Here is a 14,705-nt window from a genome sequence, read left to right as displayed (position 1 = left end):
AAGTCCTCTGAGAGCCATGACTTGTTCATCTTGGTTCTTTTAGAAACACAGCGAGGGGACTCCAACCACAGTCTCCCTCGTTTCCACTAACTGGGCCACACACACCCCACTTGACTGGCATCGGTTGACCCCCCTTTTGAAAAAGAAAAAGATGCTTTGCATGAAGCACTCTCAAAAATACGCGTGCCTTTCCCGTCCCCTGGCTGACCCAGGGGAAGAAAAGTCCTCTGAGAGCCATGACTTGTTCATCTTGGTTCTTTTAGAAACACAGCGAGGGGACTCCAACCACAGTCTCCCTGGTTTCCACTAACTGGGCCACACACACCCCACTTGACTGACATCGGTTGACCCCCCTTTTGAAAAAGAAAAAGATGCTTTGCATGAAGCACTCTCAAAAATACGCGTGCCTTTCCCGTCCCCTGGCTGACCCAGGGGAAGAAAAGTCCTCTTAGAGCCATGACTTGTTCATCTTGGTTCTTTTAGAAACACAGCGAGGGGACTCTAACCACAGTCTCCCTCGTTTCCACTAACTGGGCCACACACACCCCACTTGACTGGCATCGGTTGACCCCCCTTTTGAAAAAGAAAAAGATGCTTTGCATGAAGCACTCTCAAAAATACGCGTGCCTTTCCCGTCCCCTGGCTGACCCAGGGGAAGAAAAGTCCTCTGAGAGCCATGACTTGTTCATCTTGGTTCTTTTAGAAACACAGCGAGGGGACTCCAACCACAGTCTCCCTCGTTGCCACTAATTGGGCCACACACACCCCACTTGACTGACATCAGTTGATGCCCCTTTTCAAAATGAAAAAGATGCTTTGCATGAAGCACTCTCAAAAATACGAGTGCCTTTCCCGTCCCCTGGCTGACCCAGGGGAAGAAAAGTCCTCTGAGAGCCATGACTTGTTCATCTTGGTTTTTTTAGAAACACAGCGAGGGGACTCCAACCACAGTCTCCCTCGTTTCCACTAACTGGGCCACACACACCCCACTTGACTGGCATCGGTTGACCCCCCTTTTGAAAAAGAAAAAGATGCTTTGCATGAAGCACTCTCAAAAATACGCGTGCCTTTCCCGTCCCCTGGCTGACCCAGGGGAAGAAAAGTCCTCTGAGAGCCATGACTTATTCATCTTGGTTCTTTTAGAAACACAGCGAGGGGACTCCAACCACAGTCTCCCTCGTTTCCACTAACTGGGCCACACACACCCCACTTGACTGGCATCGGTTGAGCCAATTTTCAAGATGAAAAAGATGCTTTGCATGAAGCACTCTCAAAAATACGCGTGCCTTTCCCGTACCCTGGCTGACCCAGGGGAAGAAAAGTCCTCTGAGAGCCATGACTTGTTCATCTTGGTTCTTTTAGAAACACAGCGAGGGGACTCCAACCACAGTCTCCCTCGTTTCCACTAACTGGGCCACACACACCCCACTTGACTGGCATCGGTTGACCCCCCCTTTGAAAAAGAAAAAGATGCTTTGCATGAAGCACTCTCAAAAATACGCGTGCCTTTCCCGTCCCCTGGCTGACCCAGGGGAAGAAAAGTCCTCTGAGAGCCATGACTTGTTCATCTTGGTTCTTTTAGAAACACAGCGAGGGGACTCCAACCACAGTCTCCCTCGTTTCCACTAACTGGGCCACACCCCCCCCACTTGACTGGCATCGGTTGACCCCCCTTTTGAAAAAGAAAAAGATGCTTTGCATGAAGCACTCTCAAAAATACGCGTGCCTTTCCCGTCCCCTGGCTGACCCAGGGGAAGAAAAGTCCTCTGAGAGCCATGACTTGTTCATCTTGGTTCTTTTAGAAACACAGCGAGGGGACTCCAACCACAGTCTCCCTCATTTCCACTAACTGGGCCACACACACCCCACTTGACTGGCATCAGTTGAGCCAATTTTCAAGATGAAAAAGATGCTTTGCATGAAGCACTCTCAAAAATACGCGTGCCTTTCCCGTCCCCTGGCTGACCCAGGGGAAGAAAAGTCCTCTGAGAGCCATGACTTGTTCATCTTGGTTCTTTTAGAAACACAGCGAGGGGACTCCAACCACAGTCTCCCTCGTTTCCACTAACTGGGCCACACACACCCCACTTGACTGGCATCAGTTGAGCCAATTTTCAAGATGAAAAAGATGCTTTGCATGAAGCACTCTCAAAAATACGCGTGCCTTTCCCGTCCCCTGGCTGACCCAGGGGAAGAAAAGTCCTCTGAGAGCCATGACTTGTTCATCTTGGTTCTTTTAGAAACACAGCGAGGGGACTCCAACCACAGTCTCCCTCGTTTCCACTAACTGGGCCACACACACCCCACTTGACTGGCATCAGTTGAGCCAATTTTCAAGATGAAAAAGATGCTTTGCATGAAGCACTCTCAAAAATACGCGTGCCTTTCCCGTCCCCTGGCTGACCCAGGGGAAGAAAAGTCCTCTGAGAGCCATGACTTGTTCATCTTGGTTCTTTTAGAAACACAGTGAGGGGACTCCAACCACAGTCTCCCTCGTTTCCACTAATTGGGCCACACACACCCCACTTGACTGGCATCAGTTGACCCCCATTTTCAAGATGAAAAAGATGCTTTGCATGAAGCACTCTCAAAAATACGCGTGCCTTTCGCCTCCCCTGGCTGACCCAGGGGAAGAAAAGTCCTCTGAGAGCCATGTCCACATTGTCAGTGGACAGACGCGTGTGCTTATCTGCCAGCAGACCCCCAGCAGCACTGAAGACAGGTTCCGAGAGAACGATGGCTGCAGGACATGACAAGATCCCCAAGGCGTACGTGGCGAGCTCAGGCAATTTATCCAGATTGGAATCCTAAAATGAGCAGGGCTCAAGTTGCACAATAATGGAATCGATGTTTCCTTGCATATACTCATATATCTGTGTGTCCTCCTCTTTTTCCTTGTCCAGCTGTTTTGTTTTCGCATGAGTATATGTCCTTGTCACTTTCCCATGTGTTTGTGTTGTGTTGTGAGTTGTTTGTCACCTTTTGGACACCTTTGAGGGTGTTTTCTAGGTGTTTTTCTGTGTTTGTGATTGCCTGCCATTGTTTCCTATGCAGTTCGAGTTCGGTTCGTCGAACGTTCGACGAGCCGAACTCGAACGGGACCTCCGTTCGGCGAACCGACCTCGAGCCGAACCGGGACCGGTTCGCTCATCTCTACTCAGGGGGTCTCCAAACACAACATGGCATCCACTAACGATTCCAGACAATTTTGCGTTTGAAAAGTCAAATATCGCTCCTTGCCTTCCGAGCCCTGCTGTGCGCCCAAACATTTGATTTCCACCACATATGAGGTATCTGTGTACTCAGGAGAAAATGCACAATACATTTTATGTTGCAATTTTTCCTGATACGCTTGGGAAAAAAAAGCTACCTGGTTGAAGTAACAATTTCGTGGTAATTTTTTTTTTTATTATTTTCACGGCTCAAAGTTATTAACTTTTGTGAAGCCCCCAGAGGTTCAAAGTGCTCAATAAACATCTAGATAAATTCCATGAGTGGTCTAGTTTCCAAAATGGGGTCACTTGTGGGGGAGCTCCATTGTTTAGGCACCTCAGGGGGTCTCCAAACGCAACATCGCATCTGCTAATTATTCCAGACAATTTTGCTTTCAAAAATTCAAATGATGCTCCTTCTCTTCCGAGCCTTGCCGTGCGCCCAAACAATTGATTTCCCCCACATATGAGATGTCGGTGTACTCAGGAGAAATTGCACAATTAATTTTATGGTGCATTTTTCCTGATATTCTTGTGAAAATGCTAAATTTTATGGCTAAAGTAACATTTTTGTGTAAAAAAGTAAAATTTTCATTTTTTTCCTTCCACATTGCTTTGGTTGCTGTAAAGCTCCTAAAGGGTTAATAAACTTTTTGGATGTAGTTTTGAGCAGTGTGAGGGGTGCAGATTTTAGAATGGGGTCACTTTTGGGTATTTTCTGTCACCTAGGTCTCTCAAAGTCACTCCAAATGTGATGTGGTACCTAAAAAATTTTTTTTGTAAATTTTGTTGGAAAAATGAAAAATTGCTGATGAACTTTGAACCCCTCTGTTACGGTTGCTGCGAGCACTGGAGACTATGTCCAGATTTCTTGCTACTGCACATGTGCGAGCGCTGGAGACTAAGTCCAGATTTCTTGCTACTGCACATGTGCGAGCGCTGGAGACTAAGTCCAGATTTCTTGCTACTGCACATGTGCGAGCGCTGGAGACTAAGTCCAGATTTCTTGCTACTGCACATGTGCGAGCGCCGGAGACTAAGTCCAATCTTGGAGCCATTGCACATGTGCGGGTGACATCATCGCTGACACGAGGTCACATGTCTCTGACACCTTCTATTCCGATTGGTCGCTGGTCATGTGCTTGTGACGTCTTGCTCGGTGATAGGCCAGCATGACGTCACTCCTGTCGTTCTGGCAGCGGATTGGCTCTGGTGTCCTCCATCTTGGATGAGGCACAGAGTCTATATAAGACCCTGACACACGCCGCATGGTGCTCAGTCCTCTTGGTTCATGCATATGAGTAGACGCTCTGTGCGCGTTCCTCTAGGCATTCCTCTGTCTATGCTAGGTGAGCGCTACCGGCAGGGTAGCGTTCTTATACCTTACAGCTTCGGCTGCTGTCCGTATCCTTACCTCTTAAGGGAGCGGACATAGGCAGGTGCCTGAGGCACATGGTCTGGCTGGGCCTTGTGATTCTACTCGTAGGTGGACGTTGCCGCTAGGGTAACGTTCCTTATACTGCGTCTGGCAGTTGTTCGTATCCTCGCACACTAGGGGAGCGAACAGAGGTAGGAGCTTTGTGCGGCTTACGCTGCTGTTCGTCTCTTTTGCACCACTAGAAGAGCGGACCTAGGCAGGTGCCATATCTAGTGGTTCGTGTCCTCGCACACTAGTGGAGCGAACGCAGGTAGGAGCTTTGTGCGGCTTACGCTGCTGTTCGTCTCTTTTGCACCACTAGAAGAGCGGACCTAGGTAGGTGCCATTTCGCACACATTGCCTTTGTCTCTGTGATTATTAACAGAGATCATTCCACACACCCTCCAAGTAAGGGAGGAATTGCTTTACTTTCTTATTATATCCTTCTGTGAGTTAACAGAGGTATTGCACTCTGCCATAGTCTGCAGCAAAGTCTTTGCACGGTGGACCCTGACTGTCTGATACTCCTTTCGGTTATTATCAGACAGCCCCCCGTAACACCCTCTAACTTCCTAACGGAAAAAGAATTTGTTTCGAAAATTGCGCTGGTGTAAAGTAGACAAGTGGGAAATGTTATATAGTAACTATTTTGTGTGACATATCTCACAGATTTATGGGCATAAAATTTCAAATTTTGAAAATTGCAAAATTTTCAAAATTTTCGCCAAATTTCCAAAATTTTCACAAATAAACGCAAAAAATATCGGCCTAAATTTACCATTGACATGAAGTACAATATGTCACGAAAAAACAATCTCAGAATTGCCAGGATCCGTTGAAGCGTTCCAGAGTTATAACCTGTCAAAGTGACACTGGTCAGAAATGTAAAAAATGGCCAGGTCTTTAAGGTGAAAACAGGCTGGGGGCTGAAGGGGTTAAATTTAACATCTGGTTGAAGGCTTCATTGGTTAATGATGCCTCAGATTCTTCACGCTTATCTTTTTTGCAGCTGCTGGCTACAAGGAACTCAGAATCAGGAGTGGGCCGAGTGAAAGTGCCTTTTCCGAAGAGCTGTGGGAAATTTTGCGGACCTAATTCCGTTTTTCATTAAGAATTCTATTGCTTCTAGTACATGGGCAGCTTATGCTGCTGCATGGAAGAGATGGGATGATTTTTGTTGCTCGCATTTTTTTAATTCCTACTCTTGTGATTTTACAGCTGCTTTGGAATTCATTCAGTTCGAATTGTCTAAAGGTGTAAGTTACTCTGCGTTACATAAGACCTTATCGAGGGTGTCATTCTGTCTTAAGCTACGCGGTGGTGGGTCATTGATTTCCTTTTTACCTATTAAACAGGTTCTCAAGGGTGTAAAAGAGGTAATTGTCGTCCGGATGAGAGGCGTCCGGTATCTTTTGAGCTTTTGATAAAATTGGGGTATTCTTTAGGTTTTATTTGCACAGATGGTTTCGAGGCTTGTTTATTTAGGACTGCTTTTGTGTTGGTTTTCTTTTCTGCTTACCGAGTTGGGGAATTGATGTCTCCTAGTAGAACAAAATTTGGTGGTTTACGCTTTCAAGATGTTAAAGATTTTCATTCACATTGTTTAATTTTTATTTCTTCTTCAAGAACCGATCAAGAAGGTAAGGGACATTGGATTAAATTATTTTGTGTAGCTGATTCTTCCATGTGTCCAGAACCTTTGTCTGTGATTTTCGTTGTGTCCCCCTTTTCAAGGTCTGCTTTTCATCCACTTATCTGGTTTACCGCTACTAACTTTCAGTTTTGTGCTTTGTTAAAATGGTGTTTGTTTCATTTAGGTATCAGCGACCTAAAGATTTTTTCTCACTCCTTTCGCATTGACGCTGCTACTGTCGCCACTTTGCTTGGCTTGGGTAGAAATCAAATTATGAAACTGGGTAGATGGAATTCTGGTCGTTACAAAATCTATATACGTTCTAATTTATTGCCTAATAAATTTTTTTTCATTTCAGAATCCCTGACCGTGTGGATTGTTGGGAATTCTTTTGTTCATTGGGCCCAGAAGAGGGCCTCGGTTCGTTGCTACACTGAGAACTTATCGTTTTCTAATGATCATATTAATGTATTTTGGTTCAGTTATAGAGGTAGGAAATGGGCTCATTTGCTAGGGGAACTAAAGAAGAATGCTATTTTTGCTTCTTGTTCAAATCTGATTATTTTACATCTAGGTGGGAATGATCTAGGTAAGTCAAACACCCTTGATTTTATTTCCCAGCTAAAGCGGGACATCATTTTTGTTAAAAAAAAAAATCCTAAATCATCCATAGTATTTTCCGAGATAATTCCCAGGTTGGTATGCAATTCGGTTGGTCTTTTGTTTTTGGAGAAAATTAGAAAAAGAGTGAACCGATCCATGGAAAAATTTCTTCAGTCTTTGGGTGATTTTTCTTTTTGACATGTCGAATTTGGAAGCTTTTCTACGGGGATTGTACAGAGGTGACCGAGAACACTTATCTGACATTGGCATTGACATTTTTAATTTGGGCTTACCAAGTATTATTGAAAAATGGCTGTGCGGTGGTGTGGGGGAACACTAATGGTGATTAGTGTCCTTGTGGGGTAAAATCGCCCAGTTGTCTGGGTGGATCCTGGTTATTTATGGAAATATGTATATTTGGTAATTTTAAAGTTTACAATTATTTGGATTGGTATTTAATATTATGATCTATTTAGGTTACTCTTAATAAAACAAGCACGGCCAGTTTTACCAAATGATACTTTGTAGTCAGTGTCAGCTTTTATTGGTATGGAGTATGAATGGCTTTTGTGTTATCATGTTTATTGTTTAACTTAATCAGTCAATAGTTTGTCATTAATGTAGGATGGTTCAGAGCCTCCTCCTAGAACTGAAATAGAAAGCTTGCAAGTGGTATATATTTATAAAATCAACTGTAAAGTAAAAGCCACTGTTTAAATCTGTGTCAGAGTCGCCATTACAAACTCTCCTAGATATTTGGGGAATAGTAGTGCTACATGACCAGCTATTTTCCCATTGACATGATGTACAACATGAGACCTTCGCCAAATTGATTGGGACAATGTCCTCAAAAATGGGAGCACAGAAAATAAGTAGGAAATTTTTAAATCGGTATTAAACACCCACTGCGAGCGAGCCATACCATACGGAAATAAAAGGGCTAGGAACAGGAGAAAACCAATGTGGCTAAATAAGGATGTAAAAGGGGCAATGAATAATAAGAAAAAGGCATTTAAAAAGCTAAAACAAGAAGGCAGCGAAGAAGCATTAAAAATATATAGAGAAAAAATAAAATGTGTAAAAAACAAATACATTTAGCAAAAGTAGAAACTGAGAGACTCATTGCTAAGGAAAGCAAAACAAAGCCCAAACTATTCTTTAATTATATAAACAGAAAAAAGATTAAAATTGATGGTGTTGGCCCTTTAAAGAACAATGAGGGTAAAATCATAGAAAGCGATGTGGGAAAAGCAAATGTTTTAAATACTTTTTTCTGAACTGTGTTCACACAGGAAAAGCATATGCCACGGGAAATGCAGAGTGATAATGTAAACGCTTCATTAAGTATGACCTGCCTAACCCAGGAAGAAGTGCAGAACCGACTTAGTAACATTTAAATTGACAAATCACCAGGCCCTGATGGCATTCACCCTCGGGTATTAAGGGAGTTAAGTAATGTGATAGACAGGCCTCTATTCCTTATATTTAAAGACTCTATAGAAACTGGGTCTGTTCCACTGGATTAGCGGCTAGCAATGTGGTACCAATATTCAAAAAAGGGTGTAAAAGGGAACCTGGAAACTATAGGCCGGTAAGCCTAACTGTTGTGGGTAAAATGTTTGAAGGGTTTTTAAGGGATACTATTATGGAATGTCTCAATGTTAATAATTGTTTAACTCCATATCAACATGGATTTATGAAGGATCGCTCCTGTCAAACTAACCTGATCAGCTTCTATGAGGATGTAAGCTCTTACGTGGACCGAGGAGAATCATTGGATGTCCTTTATCTCGACTTCGGTAAAGCATTTGACACTGTCCCACATAAAAGACTGCTAAGTAAAATGAGAAAGCTTGGGCTCGGGGAAAATGTGTGTAGATGGGTAGGTAGCTGGCTTAGTGGTAGAAAACAAAGAGTGGTTATTAATGGCGCATACTCAGATTGGGCCAGGGTTACTAGTGGGGTGCCACAGGGGTCTGTATTGGGCCCCCTACTATTTAATATATTTATTAATGATCTGGTGGATGGTTTACAGAGTAAAATATCAGTATTTGCAGATGATACAAAACTATGTAAGGTAGTTAACACAAAGGAGGACAGTTTGCAACTACAGATGGATTTGAGTAAATTGGAGAATTGGGCTGAAAAATGGCAAATGAGGTTTAACACAGATAGGTTTAAGGTTATGCACATGGGAAGGAGAAACAGATGCTACGATTACTTACTAAATGGGAAACCGCTGGGGAAATCAGACATGGAAAAAGACTTAGGCATCTTAGTCAATAAGAAGCTAAATTGGAGTGCCCAGTGTCAGACAGCAGCCACCAAAGCAAAGAGGGTGATGGGATGCATTAGAAGAGGTCTGGGGGCACGAGATGAAAACATCATTCTCCCTCTGTACAAATCACTCGTCAGACCACACTTGGAGTATTATTTGCAATTTTGGGCGCCGGTGCTCAAGAAAGACATTACTGAACTTGAAAGGGTTCAGAGGCGGGCTACTAAAATAATAAATGAAGTGGGTGCATTACAATACACGGAAAGGTTATCAAAATTAGGTCTATTTACTCTAGAAAAGAGAAGACTTAGGGGAGACCTAATAAACATGTACAAATATATTAGAGGGCCATATAGAGATCTCTCCCATGATCTGTTTGTACCAAGGACTATGACAAGAACAATGGGGCATTCTCTTCGATTGGAGGAAAGAAAATTCCTACATCAGCATAGAAGAAGGTTCTTCACTGTAAGAGCAGTGAGGCTCTGGAACTCTCTTCCTGGGGAAGTGGTGATGGCCAACTCACTGAATGAATTTAAGAGAGGAATGGATGCTTTTCTTGATAGCAAAAGTATAGAAGGTTATAAATAGCATAATCTTACAGGTAGATAGAAGAGCGACCAAGATTATTAGAGGAATGGGTGGGTTGCAACACCAAGACAGGTTATTAAACTTGGGGTTATTTAGTTTAGAAAAACAAGGGCTTAGGGGGGATCTAATCACAATGTATAAACATATGAGGGGACAGTACAGAGACCTTTCCAAAGATCTTTTTACACCTAGGCCTGCGACTGGAACACGAGAGCATCCACTACGTCTTGAGGAAAGAAGGTTTAATCATAATCACAGACGAGGATTCTTTACTGTACGAGCAGTGAGACTATGGAACTCTCTGCCGCATGATGTTGTAATGAGTGATTCACTACTAACATTTAAGCAGAACCTGGATGCCTTTCTTGAAAAATATAATATTACCAGTTATGTATATTAGATTTTATGACAGGGTGTTGATCCAGGGAACTAGTTTGATTGCCGTATGTGGAGTCAGGAAGGAAATTTTTTCCCCATTGGAGCTTATTTGACACATTGGGTTTTTTTTGCCTTCCTCTGGATCAACATTAGGCTACGGGTTGAACTAGATGGACTTAGAGTCTCCCTTCAACCTTAAAAACTATGAGAACTATGACCAAACCTAGAATATACCATTATTGCTCAGTGGGGTCTAGCAGATACTGTTGCTAGCTGTTATTAAGCTAATCCACCAATGTATTGTGTTTTTTTATATAACATATGGCAAATGTTTACATAGTCCAACTTTTGATAAAATACTAGTGCACTTACTAAGCATTAAAAAAAATTATATGTAAACCCTTAAGGTATTTGATAGATACAAGAACATGATGGACAGCAAAGTGTGAAGCCATCACATCTGAAGTGACCTTTCTGCTCACAAGCAACGCAGATACATATGTAGCAAACGTCGGCTTCATACATAATATAATACATATCATGAGGCAGCAAATCTTAATTTGCCATTTGCAAACCACATAGCAAAATCAAAACAAAAAGCATTAATTGGGTTACGAAAGCAGTATCTTATTGGTATAGTATCTACTACAGATGACCAAACCTACAAATATTTGAATTTAGCAAATCATGCCAATTTTACAGGGAAATTTGTTTTCCTGCCAAATTATCCAAAGCAAACTAAGGCCCCTTTCAGACGTCCGTGTTTAAATAGGTGCAAGCCACACGTACCGGTATGGTCATCTGTGTGAAGTCCGTGTGACATACGTGTGATGTCCAGTTGACCGATAAAAAATGCATGATACTCAAATTAATGTTTTTTTAAAGTGTAAAAGAGGGGCAAAGCCCAAAAAATTATAGATAGATATAGAAAGATAGATAGAACAGATTAGATAGATAGACAGAACAGATTAGATAGATAGCTAGACAGGTAGATAGATAGAAAGATAGATAGATAGATAGATAGATAGATAGAGGGATAGATAGAACAGATACAATACATAGCTACATAGTAACTTTGGTTGAAAAAAGACCTAGGTCAATCTAGTTCAACCTTCCTCCACCAATTATACATTTTGTCATTAAGTCATTTATAACTAACAATGTTGTGTGTACTGAGGAAATCATCCAGCCCTTTTTTAAAAGCTGTTATAGTATCTGCCATTGCTACCTCTTGTGGTAGGGCATTCCACAGTCTGACCGCTCTAACTGTAAAGAACCCTTTCCTATTTATGTGCTGGAATTGCTTTTCTTCCACTCGCAGTGAGTGCCCCCTGGTCCTTAGTACTGTCTTTGGAAGAAATAAGTCATGTGCCAGTCCTTTCTATTGACCACACATGTATTTGTAAATATAAATGAGATCTCCTCTGAGACGTCTTTTTTCTAAGCTAAACATATCTAACTTTTTCAACCTGTCATCACATGGCAGGCCTTCCATTCCTTGTAGTAGTCTAGTTAGCCGCCTTTAAACTGACTCTAACTACTGAATGTCCTTTTAAAATGTGGAGCCCAAAACTGGATCCCGTATTCCAGATGTGGCCTTACAAGTGATTTATAGAGGGGTAACAATACGTTAGGATCACGGGATCTATTCTCTCTTTTTATACACCCTAAAATCTTGTTTGCTTTAGCAGCTGCTGCTTGACATTGAGTGCTGCTGCTCAGCTTATTTGTAATGAGAATACCCAAGTCCTTCTCCTGTTCTGTAGTCCCGAGTTTACTTCCATTTAATGTATATGTAGCTATAGGATTACTCCATCCTAGGTGCATTACTTTACATTTATCAACATTAACCTCATAACGACAGCCGTACGACTTAAAGCGGCGGCAAAACAGGGTACTTATTCTGTTCCGCCGCTTTAAAGCGGCGGCCAGAAAAAACCCTGTAGCGCCCCCCAGCGACCGAAAATCTCGGGGGTTTCAGCTACCGGGGGTAGCTGAGACCCCCCAGATTATGAATCGGGGTGTTTTTTCTGGACCCCGTTAATGCGATCGCCGGTATACACCGTATACCGGCGACAACAATAAAAAAAAATAAATGGCCGGTAAAATTGATTTATTTCTCATCTGACGTGATCAAACATGTCAGATGAGAAATAAATATGAGCCCTTAGTGCCCCCAAAGCCCCTGGTACCGGAGAGTCCCCCCACCACCCCTACCCCCCCTCCGGAAAATCCAAGATGGCGCCGACGCGCGCTGAAAACTCCCGCCGCCGCCGGCTCTGCATTCATTTCCCTCCGATCTGAAATGATCAAACATTTCAGATCGGAGGGAAATGTCCTCCCCCTGACCCCTCCTCCGGTACACCGGAGATCTCTGGTCCCCGGAGCCCCCTCCGGTTCTCCAGAGCCGCCTCCCCCCTCCCCCCTCCGGAGCGTGGAAGATGGCGGCCGCATTCATCCTGCTCTTTCTGCCGCATGTGACACGTCACATGCAGCAGAAAGTTGTCCCCAGGTCCCGCCGTCACCCCCCCCAGCCCCCGGTTTTACGTTACCTGGCTGCTGGTGCTCCGGCCCCACGATCACGCCGCCTCCTTCTTGAAAGCTGGCGGCGCATGCGCAGACAGCGGCTGTCAGCTGGATCCCTGCAAGCAGGAACGCTGACGTCGCTACTGCACAGGCTGCTCCACTGTGGACCGGGGGAGGGTGAGTGCGGTAATCTGCAGCCACACTCCTCACATGGAGAGACTGCTGTTCTAGAAAATGGGGGGTACGTTCTGTGAGCATGCCCCTCATATTCTAGAATGAGGTTACTGCAGGTCACTCTGCCCTAGGTTGGACCGGGGCAGTGTGAGTGCAGTATTCTCAGATTACTGCACCCACACTGCTCATGGAGAGCTTGCTCTTCCAGAAAATGGGGGATACGTTCCCTGAACGTGCCCCCCATATTCTAGAAGATCCAGAGTCGGCGTGGGACCTCCAAAATGGATTACAGCGACCGAAATGTATTTATTTTCAATAAATTGGTAAAAGAGGAATGTTTCGGGGAGTTTTTTTTTTTCAAATAAATTTTTTGTTGTCTTTATTTTTTTCTATTACTTGACTGGGTTAGTAATGTCGGGTATCTGTTCAGATGCCGTGACATCACTAACCCCAGGGCTTGATGCCAGGTGACATTACAGCTGGTATCAACCCCATATATTACCCCGTCTGCCATCGCACCAGGGCGCGGGATGAGCTGGAGCGAAGCGCCAGGATTGGCGCATCTAATGGATGCACCACTTCTGGGGCGGCTGCGGCCTGCTATTTTTAGGCTGGGAAGAGTCCAATAACCATGGCTCTTCCCACCCTGAGAATACCAGACCCCAGCTGTCCGCTTCACCTTGGCTGGTGATCTAATTTGGAGGGGACCCCACGTTTTTTTTTTTTTTTAAAAAACCGCCTGGGGAGCCCTCCAAATTGATCACCAGCCAAGGTGAAGCTGTCAGCTGTGGTTTGCAGGCTACAGCTGTCTGCTTTACCCTAGCTGGCTATCAAAAATAGGGGGGACCCCACGTCGTTTATTTTAATTATTATTTTTTTGGGGGGCTAAATACAAGGCTAGGCACCCTTTAGTGCCACATGAAAGGCACTAAAGGGCGCCAGCTTAGAATATGCAGGGGGTTTGACGTTATATATGTTTGACATCTATCCATTCATCCATTGTAGCATTTTAGCCTGTGCGCCCACAATCAGGGTTTGCAGCGTTTTGGGCGCAGAGTGTTTTCCCTGCATCCATAGCGCTGCATTGTGCAGTAGAAGCACAGTGGAAGGATTTTTAGAAATCCCGGGCCCACTGTGCTTCTTTTCTCCGCAGCATACACTGACCTGTGGTGCAGCTTCCCGAGCCTCAGCTTGTCAATTTATGCTGCGGAGATGAGTGTTCTCTGCAGGTAGCATAGAGCTCCACAGCGGCCTGAACCCAAATCGTGGCCATGGGCAGCTGCGTTCTCCCGTGGACAACACTCACATCTCTGCAGGAAGGCTGACACTGTGTACTAGACGCCGTGTCGCTGGATCATGGCCACATAGCCTAAAAGTGAGACATTTGTTGCTACAGCAACATTTTTGTGAAGTACCTGTGGATTCAAAATGCTTACTATACTCCTGAATAAAATCCAGTTTCCAAAATGGAGTCACTTGTGGGGGGTTTCTAATGTATAGGTACCTAAGGGGCCCTGCAAATGTGACATGGTGCCCGCAATTTATCTCAACTTTTCCAGAATTCAAATGGTACTCCTTCCATTCCAAGCCCTCCCATTTATCCAAACAGAGGTTTTTGGCCACATGTGGGGTATCCCTGTGCTTATAAGACATTGGATAACAACCTGTGGGGTCCACGGTTTGTTGTTGTCTCTTGAAAAAGTGAGAAATTTGATGCTGAAGCAACATTTTTGTGAAAAAAATGAAAATTTTCAATATGGCAACCTAAGCTTATCAAATTCTGTGAAGTATTCGTGGATTCAAACTGCTCACTATACACCTAGATAAAAGCCTTGAGGTGTCTTGTTTCTAGAATGGAGTCACTTGTGGGGGACAGCCACTGTTTAGGCACCT

This window comes from Anomaloglossus baeobatrachus, chromosome 2 (assembly GCF_048569485.1).
Source record: "Anomaloglossus baeobatrachus isolate aAnoBae1 chromosome 2, aAnoBae1.hap1, whole genome shotgun sequence".
Taxonomy (NCBI): domain Eukaryota; kingdom Metazoa; phylum Chordata; class Amphibia; order Anura; family Aromobatidae; genus Anomaloglossus; species Anomaloglossus baeobatrachus.
This window is presented reverse-complemented; position numbering follows the sequence as displayed.